General features: G+C 51.6%; 3 long non-coding RNA genes across 4 annotated transcripts in view; 2 read left to right on the plus strand and 1 right to left on the minus strand.

The window, feature by feature from the left end:
* Positions 1-5,130: 5,130 nt before the first annotated feature.
* LOC149125279 (uncharacterized) lies at positions 5,131-19,727 on the minus strand. Its single transcript, XR_016236921.1, has 3 exons — positions 15,851-19,727; positions 14,899-15,743; positions 5,131-5,571 (listed from the first exon to the last, which is right to left on the minus strand). It is a non-coding gene; the product is annotated as an uncharacterized LOC149125279 (long non-coding RNA).
* On the plus strand, positions 7,422-10,842 carry LOC149125280 (uncharacterized). 2 transcript variants are annotated; one of them, XR_016236920.1, is made up of 3 exons: positions 7,422-8,630; positions 9,308-9,416; positions 10,180-10,842. It is a non-coding gene; the product is annotated as an uncharacterized LOC149125280 (long non-coding RNA). The 2 variants fall into 2 exon arrangements; XR_016236919.1 differs by lacking the exon at positions 7,422-8,630 and adding an exon at positions 8,898-9,002 and having other exon boundaries at positions 9,303-9,416.
* LOC149125281 (uncharacterized) overlaps positions 15,092-20,806 on the plus strand; it is a 31,340-nt gene continuing 25,625 nt past the window's right edge. The window contains exon 1 of the long non-coding RNA XR_016236922.1: positions 15,092-15,226. This is a non-coding gene — a long non-coding RNA (uncharacterized LOC149125281). The remainder of the gene's footprint in view (positions 15,227-20,806) is intronic.

Here is a 20,806-nt window from a genome sequence, read left to right on the forward strand (position 1 = left end):
TGATTGGTTACGGCATAAACTACCCCTTGACCGGATTGGCTGCCTTGGCTATATAAGCTGCTGCACCAACTGAAATAAATGAGTCTGGGAGCTGCTCACCTCTGGCCTGCTTTCACCCGACTCCCGGGGTCTGTGTGGTGACTCCGTGCCTCTTGCCCCCACCGTGCTTCTCCTCTCAGAACGAATCCACAGCAACACTGATGTGGGATGGCAGCATCACAGGCAGTGATTTAACTTGCTGCACCACAATGCCAGCCCCCTTTATTTTTTAAAATGTTTAAATTTGTTAATTTTATTTGTTCATTAAGTGCCGTTGTGTGCCTGGGTGTGGGGAGGGGAGTAGAACCTGGGGCTGGTATCCATGAGCTGGAAAAATAAATAAGTGATAGTTCTTGTACCTCAAGTATAGTGGGACTCACGCTTGTATCACACACATCCTATATTTCAATGCATCCACACGATCAGGGCATTGCTAAATAACCACAGACTGTTAACTAAGAACTAAGCTATGAATTGTCTCAATGGTAAAGGAAAGATACATTTTTAGATCTAAAATAATAAAGTGAAAAACAGAGAAATAATTAGACAGAGGGGTCATGGATAAACACAGCCTGACTAGCACTCTGAAAAATACAACCACACGTGGCATCCAGATTGCCCCCAAATGGCCTGGATTCCTTCTAATTCAGGATAAACTATGATAGAAGTGACTATTATCCAAATGCTTTAATTGCAAGATTATAACTCCAGGAGTGTCATCTGACTTTTCACCAACATTGGCACAAAAATTCAGGCAGAGTCTAAGTTACCATAGGACCTCCCCAGCTTCTGCAGGATCTTATCAAGGCTTGTTTCCTACACCCACCCTAGAAGGGGGTCAGATGCTTGTGACCCTGGAGAAGCAACCACGTGTGCTCCCAGGACACCAGATGGGTGCCCAGGAAGCACAGCCTAGCTGGCAGTTCCAGTGCCACACAGGGCCCAACACAGCAGGTGGCTTTGCATAGCATTATGTTACAAATCAATGGTTGAGTGGGACCGTACTGTGTGGTCCCTGAGATTCTGAGGGGAAAACCAGGTTTGCACTCTAAATAAGGCTCTGCAGGAAACACTCACCTACCTAACACTAGGGTTGTAGAACTTGGATCTCCCAACACCCTTGGATTGGCTAATAATTCTAACTGAACCACAGCATAATTCGTGAGATAATTTTGAGTTCCTGAGACCCCACTGAAATTCATAATGAACCCAGGGCATCACGGATTGCTGACAAAGGACAAGTGGGGCTGAGTAATTCCACCAGTCCTTGACTCAGGCTTGACTCACATGGATTTCAATTCAACCCTGTTATGACTCAAAGGAAATGAATGTGCCATGCATGTAATCAAATTTCTGATCGTGTCATTCGTGCTGTCAAATCTTGAACATTCCTGTTCAACACGACTGATTGAGTTAGCCAGTTCCAATGCAGAGAGTTCATAAAAAGTGGTCCTCTAGTATACTTGAGTTTGTTGATCAAATCAACACTGCTGTTATTCCCCCAATGACTGTGCGTGCACTGCTTATGGACAGCTTCCACATTTGTATGGTTTTATTTTCTCTTTTCACAAAGAGCAGTCCTTCCTGGGGCTGCTCTGTGTCTCATTTCTCTCCCTTTAGACAGCAGCCCACATTTGGATTTCTTGCTGAGTAAACTGGAATGTTGTTACTGCCCCAAACCCTGAGCTGCCGCCCAGGCTACCCTGGTTAGTAGTGTGTAATCTCACACAAGGCCCTTCTGCACAGAACTGCGGTCTCCTCTGTGCAGTGGATACGGGACTGCCTGCTCTCAGTCTCCCCTGAGACTCACGTTGAGGCCGGCAAAGCAAAGCCCTACAGACCCTAAGGTATGATCCTTGGCATTCTGGGAATCAGTGTGCTTGAATATTCTGGTGCCTTCTAACCACAGAACTTGCTGGAAAACAGGGCTCATGTTGATGAGGTTCTACAGCCAGAGTCTAATCTAGTAGAATCCAACTGGGCGTCCAGAGATCTGTTTTTACCCCTGGACACCCCACCAGCCACCCTTTCCCCTGCCAGGTGATTTGCATATGAATGGTCCAAGGATGACACTTGGAGAAACACTTGTGTGAAGGTGAACTAAACACCCAAGAAGAACTTCAGAAATGGTCCATCTAAACCTATCTCAGCACTTTGAGCGATAAGCTTAAGCAAGCTAATGACCAGGTGGCCTTTGGAAAGTTAGACTCCAAATGCAATTACTACAAAGACACTTGCTAAAGAATTGCTCTCGGAATTGTTTGAAAAAAAAAAAAAGAAAGAAAGGTTTTCGGTTTCCACTGTAACTTAGCTCCCTCCCCTCTTGTTTCGGGCCAGTGTCTGGCTTGCTCCTCCTCCTACAGGATTTCTGCACTGAATGACTGCCTTCCTCTGGTAGTTACTTTCCATTGCAGGGCGCCTCACTAAAGGAGTCCCATCATTCCAACAAGGCTGTGTCCTGAGCCATGAGGCCCGCCACAGGCCAGATGGAGGAGTAAGAAACAGCTTCAGAGAGGCTGCCAACTGCTGGTGCATCCAAGAAAGAAAGAACTGGAGCTCTGCCTGGTGGTAGCCACAGAACTGAATGACAGCTGTCACTCAGAGCAGATGCTTCTGGCTGCCCCGGGCTAAATCATTAAATCACTGGAGCCAACTTTGACGTCCTCAGTGCCGCTTCCTCAACTTACGTTTTACGTATTTGTTTCAAAGACCGAGACAGATAGAGCTCTCTCACCCTCTGGTTCACTCCCCAGACACTCACGACAGCCGGGCTGGACCAGATGAAAGCCAGGAGCCAGGAACTCAGTCCGGATCCCCCATGTGGATGGCGGAGACCCAACTACTTGAGCCCTCGCCGCTGCCTCCCAGGGTGTGCACCTGCAGGAAGCTGGAACTGGGAGTGGAGTGGGAACTTGAACCCAGGAACTCTGATATGGGATGTGAGCATCCCAAGTGGTATCTACATTGCTGGACCAAACACACACACCCTGCTCATTCTGTTAACCCTGCCTCCCATCCTGAGCTGCAAGGTCACAGCTTGCCCTCTCTGATCGACCTGACCCGGGAACGTCCCCTGTCCTGTGAGGACGCCTCAAGTGCCCTCTGGCTCAGTGGGCACAGTGGTAAAGGAGACGAGAGGAAGGGCTCCAGTGAACCCGATCAACAAGTCGGTGCAGGGATTCAGTGTGGACTTCCTGGAAGGCTGCTCTAATGCAGAGGATTATCAATTCTAGGAATCGTGGGCTCCCCGCGCAGCCCCGCAGTAGAGGAGAACAGCTGTAGGAGAAGCGCCCAGGCATCGCCTTCCCTGCTCACACCAGCCCGGCTCTCACGTTGCCAGGAGTTTTATCTCAGCAGCAGGCTTGGATTTCCCAGTAAAGTGACTGCAGCCCACTAGCCTTGATCTAGTCCTGGAAACCGAGCGGGTAACTTGTCACTGAATCCTCTAAGCAGCCATTCAAGGGAGATGCTTTGTTGCCCCTGACATGGTGTGGATCATTGAGGTCTTGCAAGCACAATACAAACCGAGAGGATCAAATTCATCAATGCCAAGGATTAATTATACTGACTCTAAGCTATGCTGTTACCCCTAATTTTAAAAGAAAGACTGGAGTGGGCATTTGGCCTAAGAGGTAGGTTGCCTGCACCCTGTATCAGAGTTCCTGAGTTTGATTCCCAGCCCTGGCTTCCAATTCCAGCTTCTTCCTTATGGGAACCCTGGGAGGTGGCAGGTGATGATGTCAAGTAGTTGGGTTCCTGCACCCAAGTGAGAGATCTGGATTGAGTTTGCAGCTTCTGGCTTCAGCCTGGCCTAGCCCTGGCTGGGACAGGCATTTGGGGAGTGGGCCAGTGGATGGGAGCTCTCTCCCTTTCTGTGTGTATGTCTCGCTCTCAAAATAAATAAATAGCAAGAAGGCTCCACCTCCATGGCAGACCCTGATTAGTCCAAGTTAATTAGCATAATCCTGATTCTCACGCCACAGTGACTGTTAGAACTAAGCACTCACGCCAGTCCCCCAGCTGCCTTTGCCCTAATTTCAGGCAATGAGAAGCGAGATGTCACATGGCTTCTGGGAAAGAAGCTTTATCATTTTTACGGAGGTTCCAGACATGACTTTCACTCTGGCTCCGGAAAGTGGTAAGGAAACGCGTACCAGCTTTCTGTTGGCAGCTAAAGCGAGCCAGCCTTAGGATGAAACTAACACAAAAGGTGTTAGGAAAAGAGTGCAGATGGGGCCTCCGCGCACGGAGCACCAACATGTTAGGAAAAGAGGCGCAGAACAGAGAGGAGGCAGAATACGAGTCTACAGCCAGACTGAATTTTTTAAAAAAGATTTATTTTATTTGAAAGGCAGAGTTACAGAGAGGTAGAAGCAGAAAGAGAGACAGAGAGAGAGAGAGAGAGAGAGAGAGGTCTTCCATCTGCTGGTTTACTCCCCAGATGGCTGCAACAGTCAGAGCTGTCCCCATCTGAAGCCAGGAGCCAGGAGCTTCTTCCGGGTCTCCCACATGGGTGCAAGGACCCAAGGACTTGGACCATCTTCTACTGCTTTCCCAGGCCATAGCAGAGAGCTGGATCGGAAGTGGGGCAGCCAGGACTCAAACCGGCAACCATATGGGCTGCCAGCACTGCAGACGGTGGCTTCACCCGCTACACCACAGCGCTGGCCCCCAGACTGAATTTATTCAAAGAAAATAAATCAGCAGAAGTGGGTGACCAACTGCCAATGGAGCAGGAGGCCTTGACCCCAGGGGCCCGGCCTTTTATATCTTAGGAGAGCCAGGGTGGGAGTGGGGGTAGAGGGCAGCAGGCAGAGGTGAAGTCCCCAGAACCCGGGGGAAGAATGCAGGGGTGGGGTGTAAAGACAATAGGGTGTGAGACCGAACTGAGATTCAAGGGCAAGGGATAAATCCAATATTATCTCCATCGAAAGGCAGAGCAAAGATCTGGAGTGACAAGTACTCCTGACGCCATCAGGGAGCTGCCCAACCAAACCAACACAGAAGCCGTGGACTTCCAGCTCTGTGAGCACATGCGTTCGGACTAGGTTCAGTTGCAAATAACCAAAACCCCCAAAGAGTAGTGGCTCAAGCTCAAAGTTCATTTATTTCCCAATTAAAAAAAATAAAGTCCAGTTGAGAGTAGAATGGTGGTCACCAAGGCTGAGCAGAGTGATGGGGAGAGAGGGATGGGGAAAAGTTGATTATTAACAGGTACTAAGTCATAGATAAGAGAAAAAAGTGTGACCTCCTACACAGTAGGGTGAATATCGGTAACAATAATACACTGTAGATTTTTCTTTAAAAAGGCTGGAAAACTGCTTCTGGATGTGTGCACCATAAAGAAATGAAGAACATTTGAAGAAACAGATATATTTATCCTGATTTGAATATTATTCAAGTATGTGCTGACTTGAACAAAATTAACTGAGAGGATTCCAGCAAAGAGAGTGCAACAGAGTCTTGGCTTTGGGGCTTGTCAGCTCTGGCCTTGGGCAAGTCATCAGACTTCCTGAGCCTCAGCTTCTGGGTCTATAAATGAAAGAATACGTACCGTCAAATATTGCTACAGTGTTAGTGAGCGTGCAAAACGCCTAGCACCACTGCTGGCTCATTCTCTCTCTCTCTCTCCCTCTCTCTCTCTCTCTCTCTCTCACGCGCACACACACACACACACACACATTCTGATTATATATGTGAGACTTTCTAAAGGAATGCCAAAGTTGAGAAAATAGGGATTTTGGCGATGTTTCAAACACACGTAAACTCCATAGGCTATTATGAATTCTTAGGAAAACATGACTGCTGGGTTCAAACAAAAGAATATTCTGAAGAGATTTTTCACTAAAACTGTGACACCTTCTTGGATATCAGATTGCTGTTCAGTGTGTAGAGTGTCCGTGAATCAGAACATGGGTACACAATGATCTGGGAGCTCTCGGGGTAGAATCTCAGTAGAAAAAGCGCTTTACATTCCCTTCCTTGTCCAAGGACTGGAAAAACAGCTCAATGTCCAATGAACCCAAAATGACCTTGATCTTAGCAACCAGACCAATGATGGAACGCCAGGCCACTCCCCAGCCCTTTACCACATTCAGAGTCCCGGCTCGCTAGGAGTTGTGATCTCTTTGGTTTGCTTATTTTCTTTGGCTTGGCTCAGAACCTTGATGCTTCGAGCAAACAGAACCAGCAGCTCGGTCTACTGTCGAGATCTGAAGACGGACGGGAACGCGGCCTCTGTGAAGGTGCCCTCTGATAAGGAGCGCTGAGACCTCACAGGCGTCACGATTCAGAGCTTTTAAGTCAAATCGTCTGGGAAGCTTCTAGTGAGAGGAGCTAAAAGGATTCAAGCCAGCTAACAGGCTGTGTCTAAGCCATCCTCTGCACCTGCTGAACATGAGTGAGGCAAGAATTCCCCTTCGAATGAGGTGAAAACAGGCAACAGGTGCTCTGCCTGCGCCTAAGGCTGGGGACAGTGGGAGGGTGTTGGCTGTGGTGCTCCTGGTCCTTCTTGTCGTGTCTGTCCTCTCCCCCAGCGTGGCCCCACCCCCACACTCCTGGACATCAGAGGAGACCTTCCACGGCCCCTTCAGCCACAAAGCTCCGGAGGGAAAACTGCTCCCCAGCCTAGAGCTCGAGACCCAACTTTGACGTCAAAAGGTCAAACCATTTGTCAGTGTTTGAACAGGTGGACTCCAGCCTTTGTCAAACAGTGCCTCCCTCTTGATGGACTCAATGTACAGGTTTTTTTTCCAAATGGCCAATCCTCGCTACTCTCTTGAAATTGTCATCCTGCTCAGTATTCTGGGTTGTCCAGCAAAACATTAAGCTCTTTTCCTAAGGGGAAAAAAAAAAGAATGACAGAACTGGTGTTCTGTGTGCTGTTGTACACTTGGTGGTATTGACCATGTTTGGTGCTTTTTTAAAAAATTATTTATTTATTTATTTGAGAGTTAAAGTTACAGAGAGAGGGAGAGAGAGAGAGAAAGGTCTTCCTTCTGTTGGTTCACTCCCCAAATGGCCACTACTGCTGGAGTTGGGCCAATCTGAAGCCAGGAATCAGGAGCTTCTTCTGGGTCTCCCGGGTGGGTGCAGGGGCCCAAGCACTTGGGCCATCTTCTGCTGCTGTCCCAGGGCACAGCAGAGAACTGGATCGGAAGAGGAGCAGCCGGGACTAGAACCAGCGCTCATACGGGATGTCTGTGTGGCAGGCAGAGGCTTAGCCCACCTCGCCGCAGCGCTGTTCCCGGTTGGGTGCTTTTTTAGGCTCAAGGAGATATTGGCCTCTCCTTGATCTTCAGTGTCATGGATCAGAAGCAGGAATTTGCTGGAGCCTGTTCCTACCAACTCGTGAGAGCTGACCTTCAAACTGATTGCTAAAAACAACAATTACAATTAAGTAAATTATATTAACAACAAGTGTGATAACTACATCACTGTACATGTTTTAACATCTTATTCATGTCCAATATGTACTCTCTTGAGATTATTGAGGTCTATTGTATCTGAGTGGAGGAATGGCCATAAAATAGGGCACCGCCGCGTGTGCCTTCCCCGCTGCACATTTTGTGACATGAACTCCACCACGGGAGCAGTTGCTGCACAAAACTTGGACACCAGACAATGCTGTAAGTCCGGGCTGTATTTCCAAGCGCCATTTTTTATGCATGCCCCAGCACATCCCTGGCCAGAACCATCCAGACACTAAACAGGCTGAGCATATCAACATCGCTGTTTTCTACTGCTCTTGCAAAATCTTGTTTACAGCCCCACTCGCTGAACCACGGAGTGAGAAGAATGACCTTGACCGTGAGGTTAAGTAGCATAGAACAGGGCAGCAGTGGGGCCTGCCTGTCTTTCTTTAGGGACTGATACCACTTTTAGACACACCTCTGGCATAAGCAACAGCAAGTATAGACTTCTTATAAAAAAGCAGAAAGAAGAAAATAGTGCTAGTACTATGCTGACCCACTTTCAAAAACAAGGATTTAACCTTAGCCATCGAAGATGCTTCACAGGGCAGGCAGCCATGAGCATTTAAACGGTGTCACGCAAGTCCACAACGTGCCTTTAAAATCCCCAGCAGTGCCTGGGACACACACACACACACACACACACACACACACGGAATACACCGCTCTGATAGGCCAGCGAACGGGGAGTGGCTCATCGGGGAGGTGAAAGTCTGACTCTTCCTGTTCCCCTCTGCGGAAACTCAAGGGGCCCGGCCTCTGCTGGCCCAGCTCCAAAGCTGGTTCCTAAAGAAAATCTTGGCTTTTCCTCTGACGCTTCTCCCGCCCCCGCAGCCCCCGCCCCGGCCTTTGATGTAGACAGGGATCCTGTCCAGGCCCTTTCAAGTCTCCTGGCTGATCCTGAACCCGCCCACCTGCTCACCTGGGTTTCAAAGCAAATGCCCCGCAGAACGCAATCCCTGCCTCCAGACCCTCTCCAGGGCAGACTGCAACTGTTGACTCGCACTTCTCTGCAAGGCCCCACGGGCGGAGGAGAAAATTCTGGACTATTTGCTGCAGCAACGTGTAGGGAAGATCGTCCGGACAAAGCGGACGAGGCCTCTTCCTGCTGCTTTTGCGGTGAGACCGCCGCTGAGGGCGCGCCCTTCGGAGTATCCTCCAAACCTTCTATCCGCAGAGCTGCAGCGAGCAATCGTGGTACCCGGGAAGCTGTCTCCCCGGGGAGAGGAAACGCTTCTCCCTCCCAGGGGATCCGCTAAGGCTTCAAGCTCAGCCATAGACGCTCTGCAGAGCCTTGTCCCTGGGGCCATCTGCCTCTCTCCCCTTAGTCTGGCTGTCTCCCCTTTTACTGACTTTTTTTTTTTTTTTTTTTTTTTTTTTTTTTTGACAGGCAGAGTGGACAGTGAGAGAGAGAGACAGAGAGAAAGGTCTTCTTTTTGCCGTTGGTTTACCCTCCAATGGCCGTCGCGCTGATCCGAAGCCAGGAGCCAGGTGCTTCTCCTGGTCTCCCATGCGGGTTCAGGGCCCAAGCACTTGGGCCATCCTCCACTGCACTCCCTGGGCCACAGCAGAGAGCTGGACTGGAAGAGGGGCAACCGGGACAGAATCCGGCGCCCTGACCGGGACTAGAACCCGGGGTGCCAGCACCGCAAGGCGGAGGATTAGCCTAGTGAGCTGCGGCGCCGGCCTTTTACTGACTTTTAATGCACTCATCCCCCTTTAAGGCCACTTTAAAATTCTCTGAGGAAGAGGTGAGATAACGAACATCAAATAATCCCATCATTCTCCAAGGGCAGAGAGAGGCAACGTGGGAGAGACTTCGTCTGTGAGAGCGCACGAGAGAAATTCAGGATGATGGAATGCCTCTGTCTTGCTTAGGGTGGTGCCTCACCTGGACACAGGCAGGTAATTCGTCAACAGCCATGGGCCCGAACAGTTAAAATTATGCGTTTTATTGTGTTCCTCTCTGCTGCGCACCGCGTACGGTGCAGGGTGGGAAGAGAGCAATGCACGTGGTTGTGAGGGTTCTTTGCTGAACAGAAGTGCCTGGTGGAGGAGCAAGGAGAGGCCGTGATGCAGGCCCGTGAGGAGCTGGATCTTCTAGGGAGAAGTGGATCATTCTGTCTCAGGCCAGGCCTTGTATGGGCTCCTGGAAGCCTGGTTCTGCAGATATAGTGAGCTCTAGTCTAGACAGGATGCTAAGAAGGCAATCAACTTGGAGACAGTTACACACTGATGAGAAATAAATAGGGTGCTCTAATGGAACTGTGCTGGGCTGGGGGAGATGACAAGAAGTCAGGGAGGCTGCTAAAGAGAAAACACCTCTAGAGCCAGCGCTGTGGCTCAGGCGGTAAGCCGCCGCTGGCAATGCGCCGTCCCATACTGGAGTGCTAATTCGAGTTCTGACTGCTCTGATTCCCATCCAACTCCCTGCTGATGCTCCTGGGAAGGCGGTGGGAAACGGCCCCAGAACTTGGGTCCCTGCCACCCACAAGGGAGATTAGGATCCTGGTCTTGGCCTGGCCCAGCCCTGGCTGTTGCAGCCGTGTGGGGAGTGAACTAGCAGATGGAAGACTTCTCTCTCCCTCTCCCTCCCCCTCCCCTGCTGTGTGTGTGTCTCTCTACCCTCTCTGTAACTCTGCCTTTCTAATACATAAAATCTTTTTAGAAACAGAGAGAAGACATTCCAGCTGAGGCCTCCAAGATGAGAAGCAACCGACGTTGCAGAAAAAGGCGGGAAACGCTGCAGGGAGACGAGCAAGGGCGGTGCCCAGGGCAGGACCCCGGGCCCTCACGGGGGTCACTCAGGAGGTCGCTGTGTTCTGCACTGAGCAAAGGGCTGGAGGCTGCCATCGGGGCCAGGACCTGAACGGATCTTCAGAAAGTTAAACAGAAACCTGCCACGTGTTAGGTGCCAGGTGCTCTTCCCTCCCTACCAGCCCAGAGCTATGTAGGCACAGTAGGGTTGAATAACAAGAATGACTAAGTTGGGGCCAGTGCTATGGTATAGTGGGTAAAGCTGCCGCCTGCAACACCGGCATCCCACTTGGGCACTGGTTTGAATCCCGGCTGCTCCTCTTCCAATCCAGCTCTCTGCTATGGCCCCGGGACAGCAGTAGAAGATGGCCCAAGTGCTTCAGCCCCTACACCTGCGTGGGAGACCTGGAAGAAGCTCCTGACTGAATTCTGGCTATTGTGGGCATTTGTGGAGTGAAGCAGTGGATGAAAGATACTTTCTCTCTCTCTCTCTCTCTCTCTCTCTCTCTAACTCTGCCTTACAAATAAATAAAAATAAATCTTAAAAACAATCACATTTAAAGCAGCCAATCTTGTGTTCAGACACGTACAGATGACAGTGATGGGGATGATGGGAGGAGAACTAGCAAAGGCAGGATCATGGGTGGAAATGATAGAAACCAAGAGTGCCGAGCCCAGCAAGCTCACCCAAAGGCCAGGGGAGCTGGACTGGGATGAAGGCTGGTGACGCGCAATCCCACCTACCACATCCCGAGCAGAGCCCTCTGTCCTCTACCACGCGGCCGCCGCCTGCCTGCACTTCCTGTGACTGACGGCTGGAAGCGGATGCTGCCGTTCTGAAGCCTTGGTTATGGCTAACTGATCTGCTGGCTGGCAAAACCAAAGGTTCTTGGAAATAGATTCTTCCTCTCTGTTTCCGGTTAGAGACGCTACAGCCAGGCAATTAAGCACCAGCCCACAGACACGAACCACTAAACCACTACTTCCAGCTCACCGAGCTACAACAGGAGTAGAGACAGCCACCATCATCAACACAAACCTGAGTATCTCCAGCAGGCGAGAAAACTAATCGGGAAATGAAGGCTACCACTGCAAGAGCTGTTTTCCCTTGCGAGTCTGGGGGGTTTATTTTGCTTTTCCCTGCAAAGAAAATGACTTTCTCATTTTCAGCTCATGGATAGGACTTTTCTTTCCCAACTTCTAATCCATAGATGTGGCCCGGGGACAGTCAGGCCTACACAGAGCTCCGAGAGTTCTGGATTGGGCAGTCATTCAAATGCAGGCTGGCCCAAGGCAAGAGGGTTGCAAAGCACCCAGCACCCTGGGCTGGCCCCTTTGCTGAGGGAGCAGTGGATTCTTCTGTAATTTGCTGTCCTGAGTCTCCTCTGGTTCTGGCACTGCCCGCCTGCTCCGGCTGGAGTGCAGTTGGCTCACCTCCTAGCATTCAGCTGTCAGGCCACATGTGATGGGTCCAGAGGTGGTCAGGCCTCAGACACCGCCTCTAGGCAGCCCCCAGGATCTCCGCCCCTGTGTCTCTCTTCTCCTGCACCAGCTCTCTCTCCCTGCCACTCAGCCCATGTGGCCGAAGATGGCAGTGCTGAAGCCAGTCTCGCCAAAGTTAGGCCTGTTGTTGGCAAGCAACAGGGTGTTGTGGAAGCCCACAGCAGGCCCACAGACGCCAGCAGGCACAGTAAGAGCCCAGGGCTTGATGACAGTGTGGGCAAGAGTCCCACTCTCACTTGCCCTGTTTCCTCTTACCGGCCACAGTCCTCTCCATGCAGGCTGCCTTTCGGGCCCCCAAGGAGGCCTACACTGAGCAATGGCCACAGCCAGCAGCTCCCAGGCTTCCAACACTTGAGTCAGTCCTGCAGCCGTGGAGTCTGGGTGCAGTTCTACGTTCCTGGGGAAACCCCAGACGGTCCCTCTGTGGGATGCAGTGGTTTGGGTGGGGGGAGGTGAGCCCCTGCTGCACGAGACTGTTCCCCACGTGGCGGGATGTTTAGCACATTGGCCCTGTCCATGACATGCCAGTCGGTCTCCACCCCACTGACTGGGGCAACTATGAGGGGGCTTCAGATAGTTCATGGAGAATGGGATTAAAGGGTAAGTATTTTTGGGTGCAAAAAATTTTTAAATCCATGCACAGTTTTTAAAATAATATACATTTTATCTGAGTTTCTTTTTTTTAAAAGATCCCTCAAGTGCATGGATTTCAATTTTTTTTATGGCAAGTTAAACTTGCATTTTGGTTTCACTTTCCCTGGATTTTTGAAGTACCTTCGAATAAGAACCCAGCCCACCCTCTGGCAAACCATCCCGGGGCAGATGGTCTCACTACGGCTTAGGAGGAAGGGAGTAACACTTTACAGCTCAGCCTCTCCAAGTCTCTGTCTTGTTCCGAGATTCCTTTTTTTTTTTTTTTTTTTTTGACAGGCAGAGTGGACAGTGAGAGAGAGAGAAAGGTCCTCCTTTGCCGTTGGTTCACCCTCCAATGGTCGCCGCGGCCGGTGCGCTGTGGCGGGCGCACCACGCTGATCCGATGGCAGGAGCCAGGTGCTTCTCCTGGTCTCCCATGCGGGTGCAGGGCCCAAGGACTTGGGCCATCCTCCACTGCACTCCCGGGTCACAGCAGAGAGCTGGACTGGAAGAGGGGCAACCGGGACAGAATCGGTGCCCTGACCGGGACTAGAACCCTGTGTGCCAGCGCTGCAAGGCGGAGGATTAGCCTAGTGAGCCGCGGCGCCGGGCCTCCAGAGATTCCTAATCCTGGTGCCACACAAGTGGCTGGCTCATCAGGAGAGGGATTGCCCACGGGACGCACCTTACAAAACAGGGGTATGGAACCCAAAATGGGAGTTCCATTTCTTTATGCCTCTGAGATGCCTTTGTTTGTTTCTAAAAACAAAATGTGCCTAGAATTGCTTTTTAACTCCCAAACAGCTAAGGCACTTCTCTTGCACAATGGCACGATGATGAAATTGACCAGATAGCGTAATTGGTTGTCAAGATGGCAAATATTTACTGCTGAGTTGGCATTCTTCTTTGGACTCCCAGGGCCCAATGCCAGTGCAAGCCAAGTGTCCCTCGTCCAGGCACACCAGGGACAGTGGGGAGACAGGATGAGCACAGAGCACGTGCCAGCCAAGCCATGGGACCTTCCACGGAAACCAGGATTGGCCAGGGCTGGCCGGCCCGGCCCTTCTCCCAGGACCTGAGCTTGAAACGGGAGCTTCACTTAGCTCAACGACTGTGGCATGAGCAGGGCTAGACTTGGAACACTTGGCCTCAGAGGAATCAAGGTGGGAGTGGAATGATGGGCACGTTGGTTTTAAGGCAACTTTGCAAAAGTCGCTATTGGGATCCTGGAAATCATGGCCTGAGCAGTGACTGCAGCCCCTCCCAACACGGCTGAGTTCTGGCTTGGACCTGGGGCCTGCACAGGTGAGACAGAAGAGTGGTCCAACAATGTATAGGCTGTGCAAATAGTTTCAAGTTTATCTTGTTGTGTTTCTAAGATTTATTTACTTGAAAGGTAGAGTGACAGAGAAGGAGAAAGAGATCTTCCAACTGCTGGTTCACTCTCCAAGTGGCCACAATGGCTGGACTTGGGCCAGGCCAAAGCCAGGAGCCAGCAACTCCATCCTGGACTCCCATGTGGGTGCAGGGGCCCAAGCACCTGGGCCATCTTCTGCTGTCTTTCCAGGTGCATTGGCATGGAGCTGGATCGGAAACGGACAGCTGACACTGGAGCCCGCACTTCATTATGGGATGCCAGCCTCGCAGGCTGCAGCCTAACCTGCTACACCTCAGTGCTGGCCCTGTCTTGTTTTGCTTTCCCCTTTTTTTCACCACGTCTATCAGAAAACTTAAAATTACTCCCATAGCTCTCATTTATAACTTGCATGATACTTCTGTTAGTTCTGATGTAGTATTTTAGTTCTTCTTAATTGACAAAAATTGTGTATATTTATGGTGTAGAACATGTTTTGAAATATGTCCATTTTGGGAGCTGGCACTGTGGCACCTGTGACACTGGCATCCCATGTAGGCTCTGGTTCAAACCCTTGTTGCTCCACTCCTGACCCAGCTCTCTGCTGTGGCCTGGAAAAGCAGTGGAAGATGGCCCAAGTGCTCGGGCCCTTTTGGGAGGCCTGGAAGAATGTCCAGGCTCCTCTCTCTGTCCTGGCCCAGCCCCGGCCATTGAGGCCATTTGGGAAGTGAACCAGTGGATGGAAGACCTCTCTGTCTCTCTCTCTAATTCTGCCTTTCAAATAAATCAAAATAAATCTTTAAAAAAATGTTCATTTTGAAAGACGACGATAAGCTAATAAATCATCATGGAAATAGTGGCTACGGAAGCAGCAGGGGCTACCTGGTGGTAAGAGGACTGATTGGGATACAACACATGGGGATTCAGGAATTCAGCAGAGTGCACAAGTTCACAGTGAATGAGTGAATGCAGGAGAAGGGAAAAATTTCCTTACGGGAGGATTGCCACGAATCAATGCAGAAGAAAGGATGGAGTCAGAGAATTCGCCACTGGCGACCACTGCATTGATGTTTGCTTCCAGGCAAGAATCACTGACGGATAATGACATCCATGAGGAAGTGCAACGGGAAATGTGCCTACCTGTTCTCCAGGTGTGTCCTCACAAGGCACACGTTGCAAAGGTGGAAAAGGGCAGCGAGGTGGAGTGGAAACCCAGTGCCACCATGTTGACCAGGTGGGCGGCATCCGGCTCAGCTGCAGTGGGACAAAGCGGGCCCAGGTGCTTACTGAGAACCAGTCCGGACCACTGCTGTGCTGTTTGTGCCAAAGACGCAGACCAAGGAACCCTCAGACAAACCCAGATCCAGGCCTCACGGACAAAGGCAGGCGGCAGAACCGCTCCGGAAACATGATACTGACTGGACCAGACCGAGGACTTCAGCGGGCTGGCTGATTGGCAGGACGGAAGGTCTGTGGGGCAGTGAGTGGCACGGCTTTGAAGGTGGCTTCCTGGCCTGCTAACTGCGTTGTGGCCAGCAGGAGCGAGGTCTCCCCTTTAGGAGATCCGAGCCTGTGGATTCAGCAAGAAAGGGCTTGGGATTCCGCTGCATTCGCTGGGGATCTAGGCCAAGGTCGGTGCAGGCCTCATCGTCCTTGTTGGTGAGACAAACAAGCAGCACAGGTCGAGTGGCCCTCCGAGCAGGGGGCCTTCCTGAGCGGCAGCAGGTGGGGAGTTGGTGGGGGATAAGCAGACCCTTCGGCCCCGCCGCACCTGCGTCAGCCGCTGCGGAGTCAGAGCCTGGGGTTTAAGAAGACCTTGGGTTTGAGGACCACTGCCCTGAGGGAGGTCTGGGTCCCTTTTAGCTTTGGTGTGCTGCCGAGGACAGCCCTCCCCCACCTCTTCATCCTTTATTTGGTGCTGGCTGACAGACAGAGGCCCAGCCTGGGAGCCGGGAGGCTGGGACTTTGCAGGAACAGGCCTCCGCCTGCAATAGGTACAGATTAAATGAGGAACGTTTAATAACCCCCACTTGGTTCAGGAAACATTAAAGAGACCAAGCGATGCATAATTGAGTTCCACGCAGTGGCTTACCCCCGGCCTTGGCTCCTCATGGAAGCTCCCGGGGCCTCCGGGGAAGTGGGGCGGAGTCCTATTCCCGGCTGCAGAAGGCCCGCCCTTGCCTGGGGGATGGTGCCTGGATCACCCAGGTGGTGAGAATCTCTCCCAGGGCCTTCTAACTACTGTGAGGCCAGAGCTAAGTCGGTCAGCTGAGGGTCTGGACTGTGGCCCAGGGCAGTATTAACCTTGCTACTGACCAGTTCACTAAAACCAAAGTGCAAACAGCCACCTCTCTGGCCCTGGTTTTCTGGCTCACTACTCCGCCCCTCGCTGGGGGCTTCCCACCTACCTCTCTCCTGTGTCTTCAACTTTATCTGCCTCCTAAACCCACTTTTTTTTAGTGCTCCTGTTTTTAAAATATTTATTTATTTGAAAGGCAGAAACAGAGGTTTTCCATCTACTGGTTCACTCCCCAGATGGCTGCAACAGCTGGAGCTGGGCCAATCCAAAGCCAGGAGCCAGGAGCTTCCTCCTGGTCTCCCACATGGGTGCAGGGGCCCAAGGACTTGGGTCATCCTCCACTGCTTTCCCAGGCCATGGCAGAGAGCTGGATCAGAAGAGGAGCAGCCAGAGCTCAAACCAGCACCCATATGGGATGCTGGCACTGCAGACGGCGGCTTTACCTGCTATGCCATAGTGCCAGCCCCAGCACTGACTCTTGATTAACTTCCGCCTCTCACTTTTTAAAACATGTTTATTTCATGAACATTTCATAATACAGTCATATGATCCCAAACTCAGAGCATGCAGGGGTCACACTGGAAATCTGCAGGCCTTTGTCTTTTCTTCCTCTGACTTCTTCCCTCCCACCCTCCTCCAGGTTCAATGGCTGATTGATTGATTGATTTCCTATCATCCTGGGGTCTCCTTTTAGATGGTATCTTTAAAAAAAAATTATCTTGATCTATTTAAAAGGCAGAGTCACAGAGAGAGAAAGAGAGGGAGACACAGAGAGATCCTCCATCTGCTGGTTCACTCCCCAGATGCCCCAACACCTGGGGCTGGGCCAGGCCAAAGCCAGGAGGTGCATCTGGGTCTCCCATGTAGATGCAGGGGCCCAAGCACTTGGGCCTCCTTCTGGGAGCAGTAACAGAGTTGGGGATCCCATTCTGGAACTGATGTCACCTAGGACTCACTGTGTCCAAAATGAACCCAGTGTCTTCCTTACTCTCCTGGGCCCAACCTTGCTCAGCTTCACCGTCTTCACCCGGGAAATAGGAGCACAGCCCTGCCTTAGGCCGCATCCACTTCTCAGAGCTTCTACTTCCAGGCCTTGGCACTGCGGGGCACAGAGCAGGCACCAGTAAAAATTCACTGTTGGGCCATTGCTGTGGTGCAGCGAGTTAAGCCACAGCCCACAGCAACAGCATCCCATATGGACGCCGGTTCGAGCCCTGGCTACTCCACTTCCCATCCAGCTCCCTGCCAATGCACCTGGGAAAGCATTAGAAAATGGCCCAAGCGCTTGGGTCTCTGACCCACGTGGGAGACCCAGAAGAAGCTCCTGGGTCCTGGCTTCAGCCTAGCCCAACCCTGGTCATTGCGGTCATTTGGGGAGTGAACCAGCAGGTGGAAGACCTTTCTCTCTGTCTCTGTCTCTCCTTTCCTCTCTCTCTCTCTATAACTCTGCCTTTCAAATATATAAATAAATCTTTTTAAAAATTCACTGTTGATAACACAGGAAGAATAACTAGAAATGCTCCCTAAATCGAATACCATTGGGTTTCTTTAATGTTTCCTGAACCACGTAGGGTTATTAAGTGGTTCACGTTTGAGCTGTGCCTGTTACAAGCTGAGCGATGTCTCTGCGTGCTTCTGCTTCGTCCCTCCCTTCCCCGCTCCTACATGCCTGGAATTGGAAACCCCTGGAGGTCACTTCTTCCCCCTCTGCTGCCCCTCCATTCCAGAGTCAGCCTCACCTGTCTTTATCCTGTGCCTGGCTTGATGGGATTGGGACCGGGCAAGAGGACTCAGGAGGAAATTCTGGATTGTGCTGTGGGGGAGACCCTCAGCTCATGGTTACACAGCTTTGCCCCTCCCCCTCCCCACGTGGGTTCTCCCAGCCTCCCTTCCAGGGCGTTGCTGCTAAGGAGTAGTTCATTCCTCACTTTGCTGTTTCTCCCTGGGCCAGACGATGGAGATGGAGATATTTTGAAATGCCAGGTTTTCTGGCTCTCTTTGGTGCATTTAATCTCTCCATCGCTTTCACGTTCTGCGCCTTGGACAGCCGCAAACAGGCGCACGACTGCCATTTTCACAGCAAAACAAACGGGCATTTAGGAGAACAAGTGTCTGCATCTGTCGCAAGGACAGCTGTGTCGACCTTGGGGGTGCGAGGAGGGACCGTGGCTGCCCGGCTGCCCGCAGCCAGCGTGTCCTAGGAAGAGATGTGAGGTGCTGATGCACGTGTCTCTGCACCCCTGCCCTCCCCACCCTTAGGGAATGAGTATTCCGTTCCAAGGACCGTATTTGCATCCAAGTGTAGGAGTTTTAAGAGTTTTCCTACTTAAGCTCTTAAATTAGGAAAATCTTTCTCGTCGCCGTGATAACTCCTTGGAAACCAGAGCGTAGCCCTCCGGCTGCTCTCTCCTTACCATATTTGGGCCTGGCAGAGTAGGGCTCCTCAGCTGACATCGCTGTCCAGCAGGGCGCTGGAGGCTGGCCAAGCCGAGGGGCTGAAAGAGAAATGCTCTCGCAACCAAATCCAAAACAGCTGCCATCTGGTGGTAGCACTTCCTGTTCGAGTTCGTGAAACAGGAGATGGACGATGCCGGGGGCTCCAGTTCTGCTAGATGCTTCCGCAGCAGGAATGTATATTGGGCTTAGGCACTTCCTCCTCCGGGAAGCCTACCCTGACCCTGCTCGCCCTTCCTCTGGCCTCGGCTGTTCTCTCTGGGCTCCCATAACTCACAGCCAGCATCGTCTGGATCAAGAGGCACTGCGTTAGGCCCTGGGTTTTGGGGGTTTGACCTCTGACCCTCCTTATAGGGCAAATAGCCCACAACAAGGGAATGTGTCCACCCAGAGGCCTTGCCCTTCCTTGTGGGTCATACCCTGTGCACCCAAGACCCCATAAAGGGCTCCTCAAACAGCCTGGAGCTCTGTTCTCTGGGTCCTGCATGCAGGCAGACCACACAGCTGGTGCACCCACACCTGGGGGAGTGAGAGGTTTCTGGGCAGTGGCCATTTTCTGGAGAGAAGCTTGAATCTCCCAACTAGGGGGTCCACATGTGTGTGCCCCTGACTCTCACCATATAGGATGCAGCTGGAGTTGGAAGCCACGGTGGGTGAGGCGGCAGGGGTACATCTGATAAGCTGGGCGATGGCACATAGTGTATTGATGGGTTGTTAGCTTGGTTTCTGATTTGTAAACACTTAGAAATCAGGTCTCTGGGCTTTTCTACACTCTTGCCCTGAGCCCTGCAAATGTAAAATGTGGGCCTTTTGCTAATGCCCTGGGAATCTCTCTTGGTTTGCAGTGCTAACGTTGTATCATCATCTGCTTTCATCACAGTTTCCCACCTCCTCCACCACCACCGCCAGCCTCAGGGCCCTTGCACACACTGCTCCCTCTCCTGCCATGGTCTTTCCCCATCAACCCCTTTAGATGAACCTTAGTTCATCTATCAGATTTTAGCTCAAACCCTAGTTTCTCCAGGAATTCCTTCCTACCTGCCTAAATTAGGCCAGGGGCTCTTGTTTGCTGCTGTCACCTCTCTCACTGAGAAATGCTGAGCAGAACGTATAATAGTTGTAACAACCCCACTGCTAGTGTTTGTGATAATGGTGCATGCAGCCTGTCCTGGGTTGCTCAGTACCAGACATTGTGGTAGGTCTCTCTCTCCCTCTCTCTCTCACTCTCAAAAAGAAAATGTTTGTAAGGTCCCAGACCAGCCGATGAATTACAGAGAATCAGCTCCAGCCGGGCATGACCCCAGCTGCCCCTGCAGCCAAATGCAGGCCCAAGTGCGGCAAGAGCAGTGGAGGAGCCAGGGCCAGCCTGCAGGACTGCTCTCAGCCCCTGAGTTTCGGGGGAGTGCTGATCCATTATGCACAGCCCCTGAGCTATCCACAGCGACAGGTACTGACGCAGCCAGAAATGTGCACGAGAACCCAGAGTGGGAGACCTAATTCACGCTCCGTAGCAAGGCTCACACCCCGCCGTTCTCAGCCCAGGCTCTCTTCTCCTGGACTCTGCACGTGCATCACGGCTGCATCGCCCTTCCCCGGGCCTCTCTCCGGGTCTGTCCTACTACCCTCGCCTCTCACCAGCCCGGCTTCCTCTGCTGTCTTGAGCATGCTTTGCCTGACACGGGACCACTGAGAACTGCCAAGTCCCTGGGTGAGGTGGGGGGCTCCTCATCGCAGTGGGAAGTCCCCGGTGGAATGGCCTCTGTCCAGGCCTGGGTGCTGACCACACCCATTGTGCTCCTCCCCAGGGGGGACTAGTAGATCCTGAATGAGCCGCTTTATCCTCCTGTGTCCTCAGGCCACTGCCAACCCATCCCCAGTTCCTCAGGCCAGATTTACCCTGCAACAATCTCACAAATAAGCCCATCTCCACCCCATAAGTCTCCATTCTGCCTTCCAGAAAAATCTGCACTGTGATTTTTCTTTGAACATTATTATCAATATATGTTTTCCATTTGAAGTGTACGATTTGCTTATTTTCGGTAGCCTTGCCAAGGGGTGCCACTGTGGCCAGAACATTTCACTCCCTCAGGCCCTTTTCCCTAGTGCCAGGCACTTTCTGTCTCTACTGGGTTTTCAAATGTTTATTTACCTATTGTTATCTACTTGAAAGGCCAAACAAGAAAGAAGAAGAGAGAGAGGATCTTCTCTCTGCTAGTCTATTTCCCAAATGCCCATTATAGCCAGGCCAAAGCCAGGAGCCTAAAACTCCATTCAGTTCTCCCATGTCAGTGGCCA

This window comes from Oryctolagus cuniculus, chromosome 7 (genome assembly GCF_051225735.1).
Source record: "Oryctolagus cuniculus isolate XC-2025 breed Fujian yellow rabbit chromosome 7, ASM5122573v1, whole genome shotgun sequence".
Lineage (NCBI taxonomy): Eukaryota > Metazoa > Chordata > Mammalia > Lagomorpha > Leporidae > Oryctolagus > Oryctolagus cuniculus.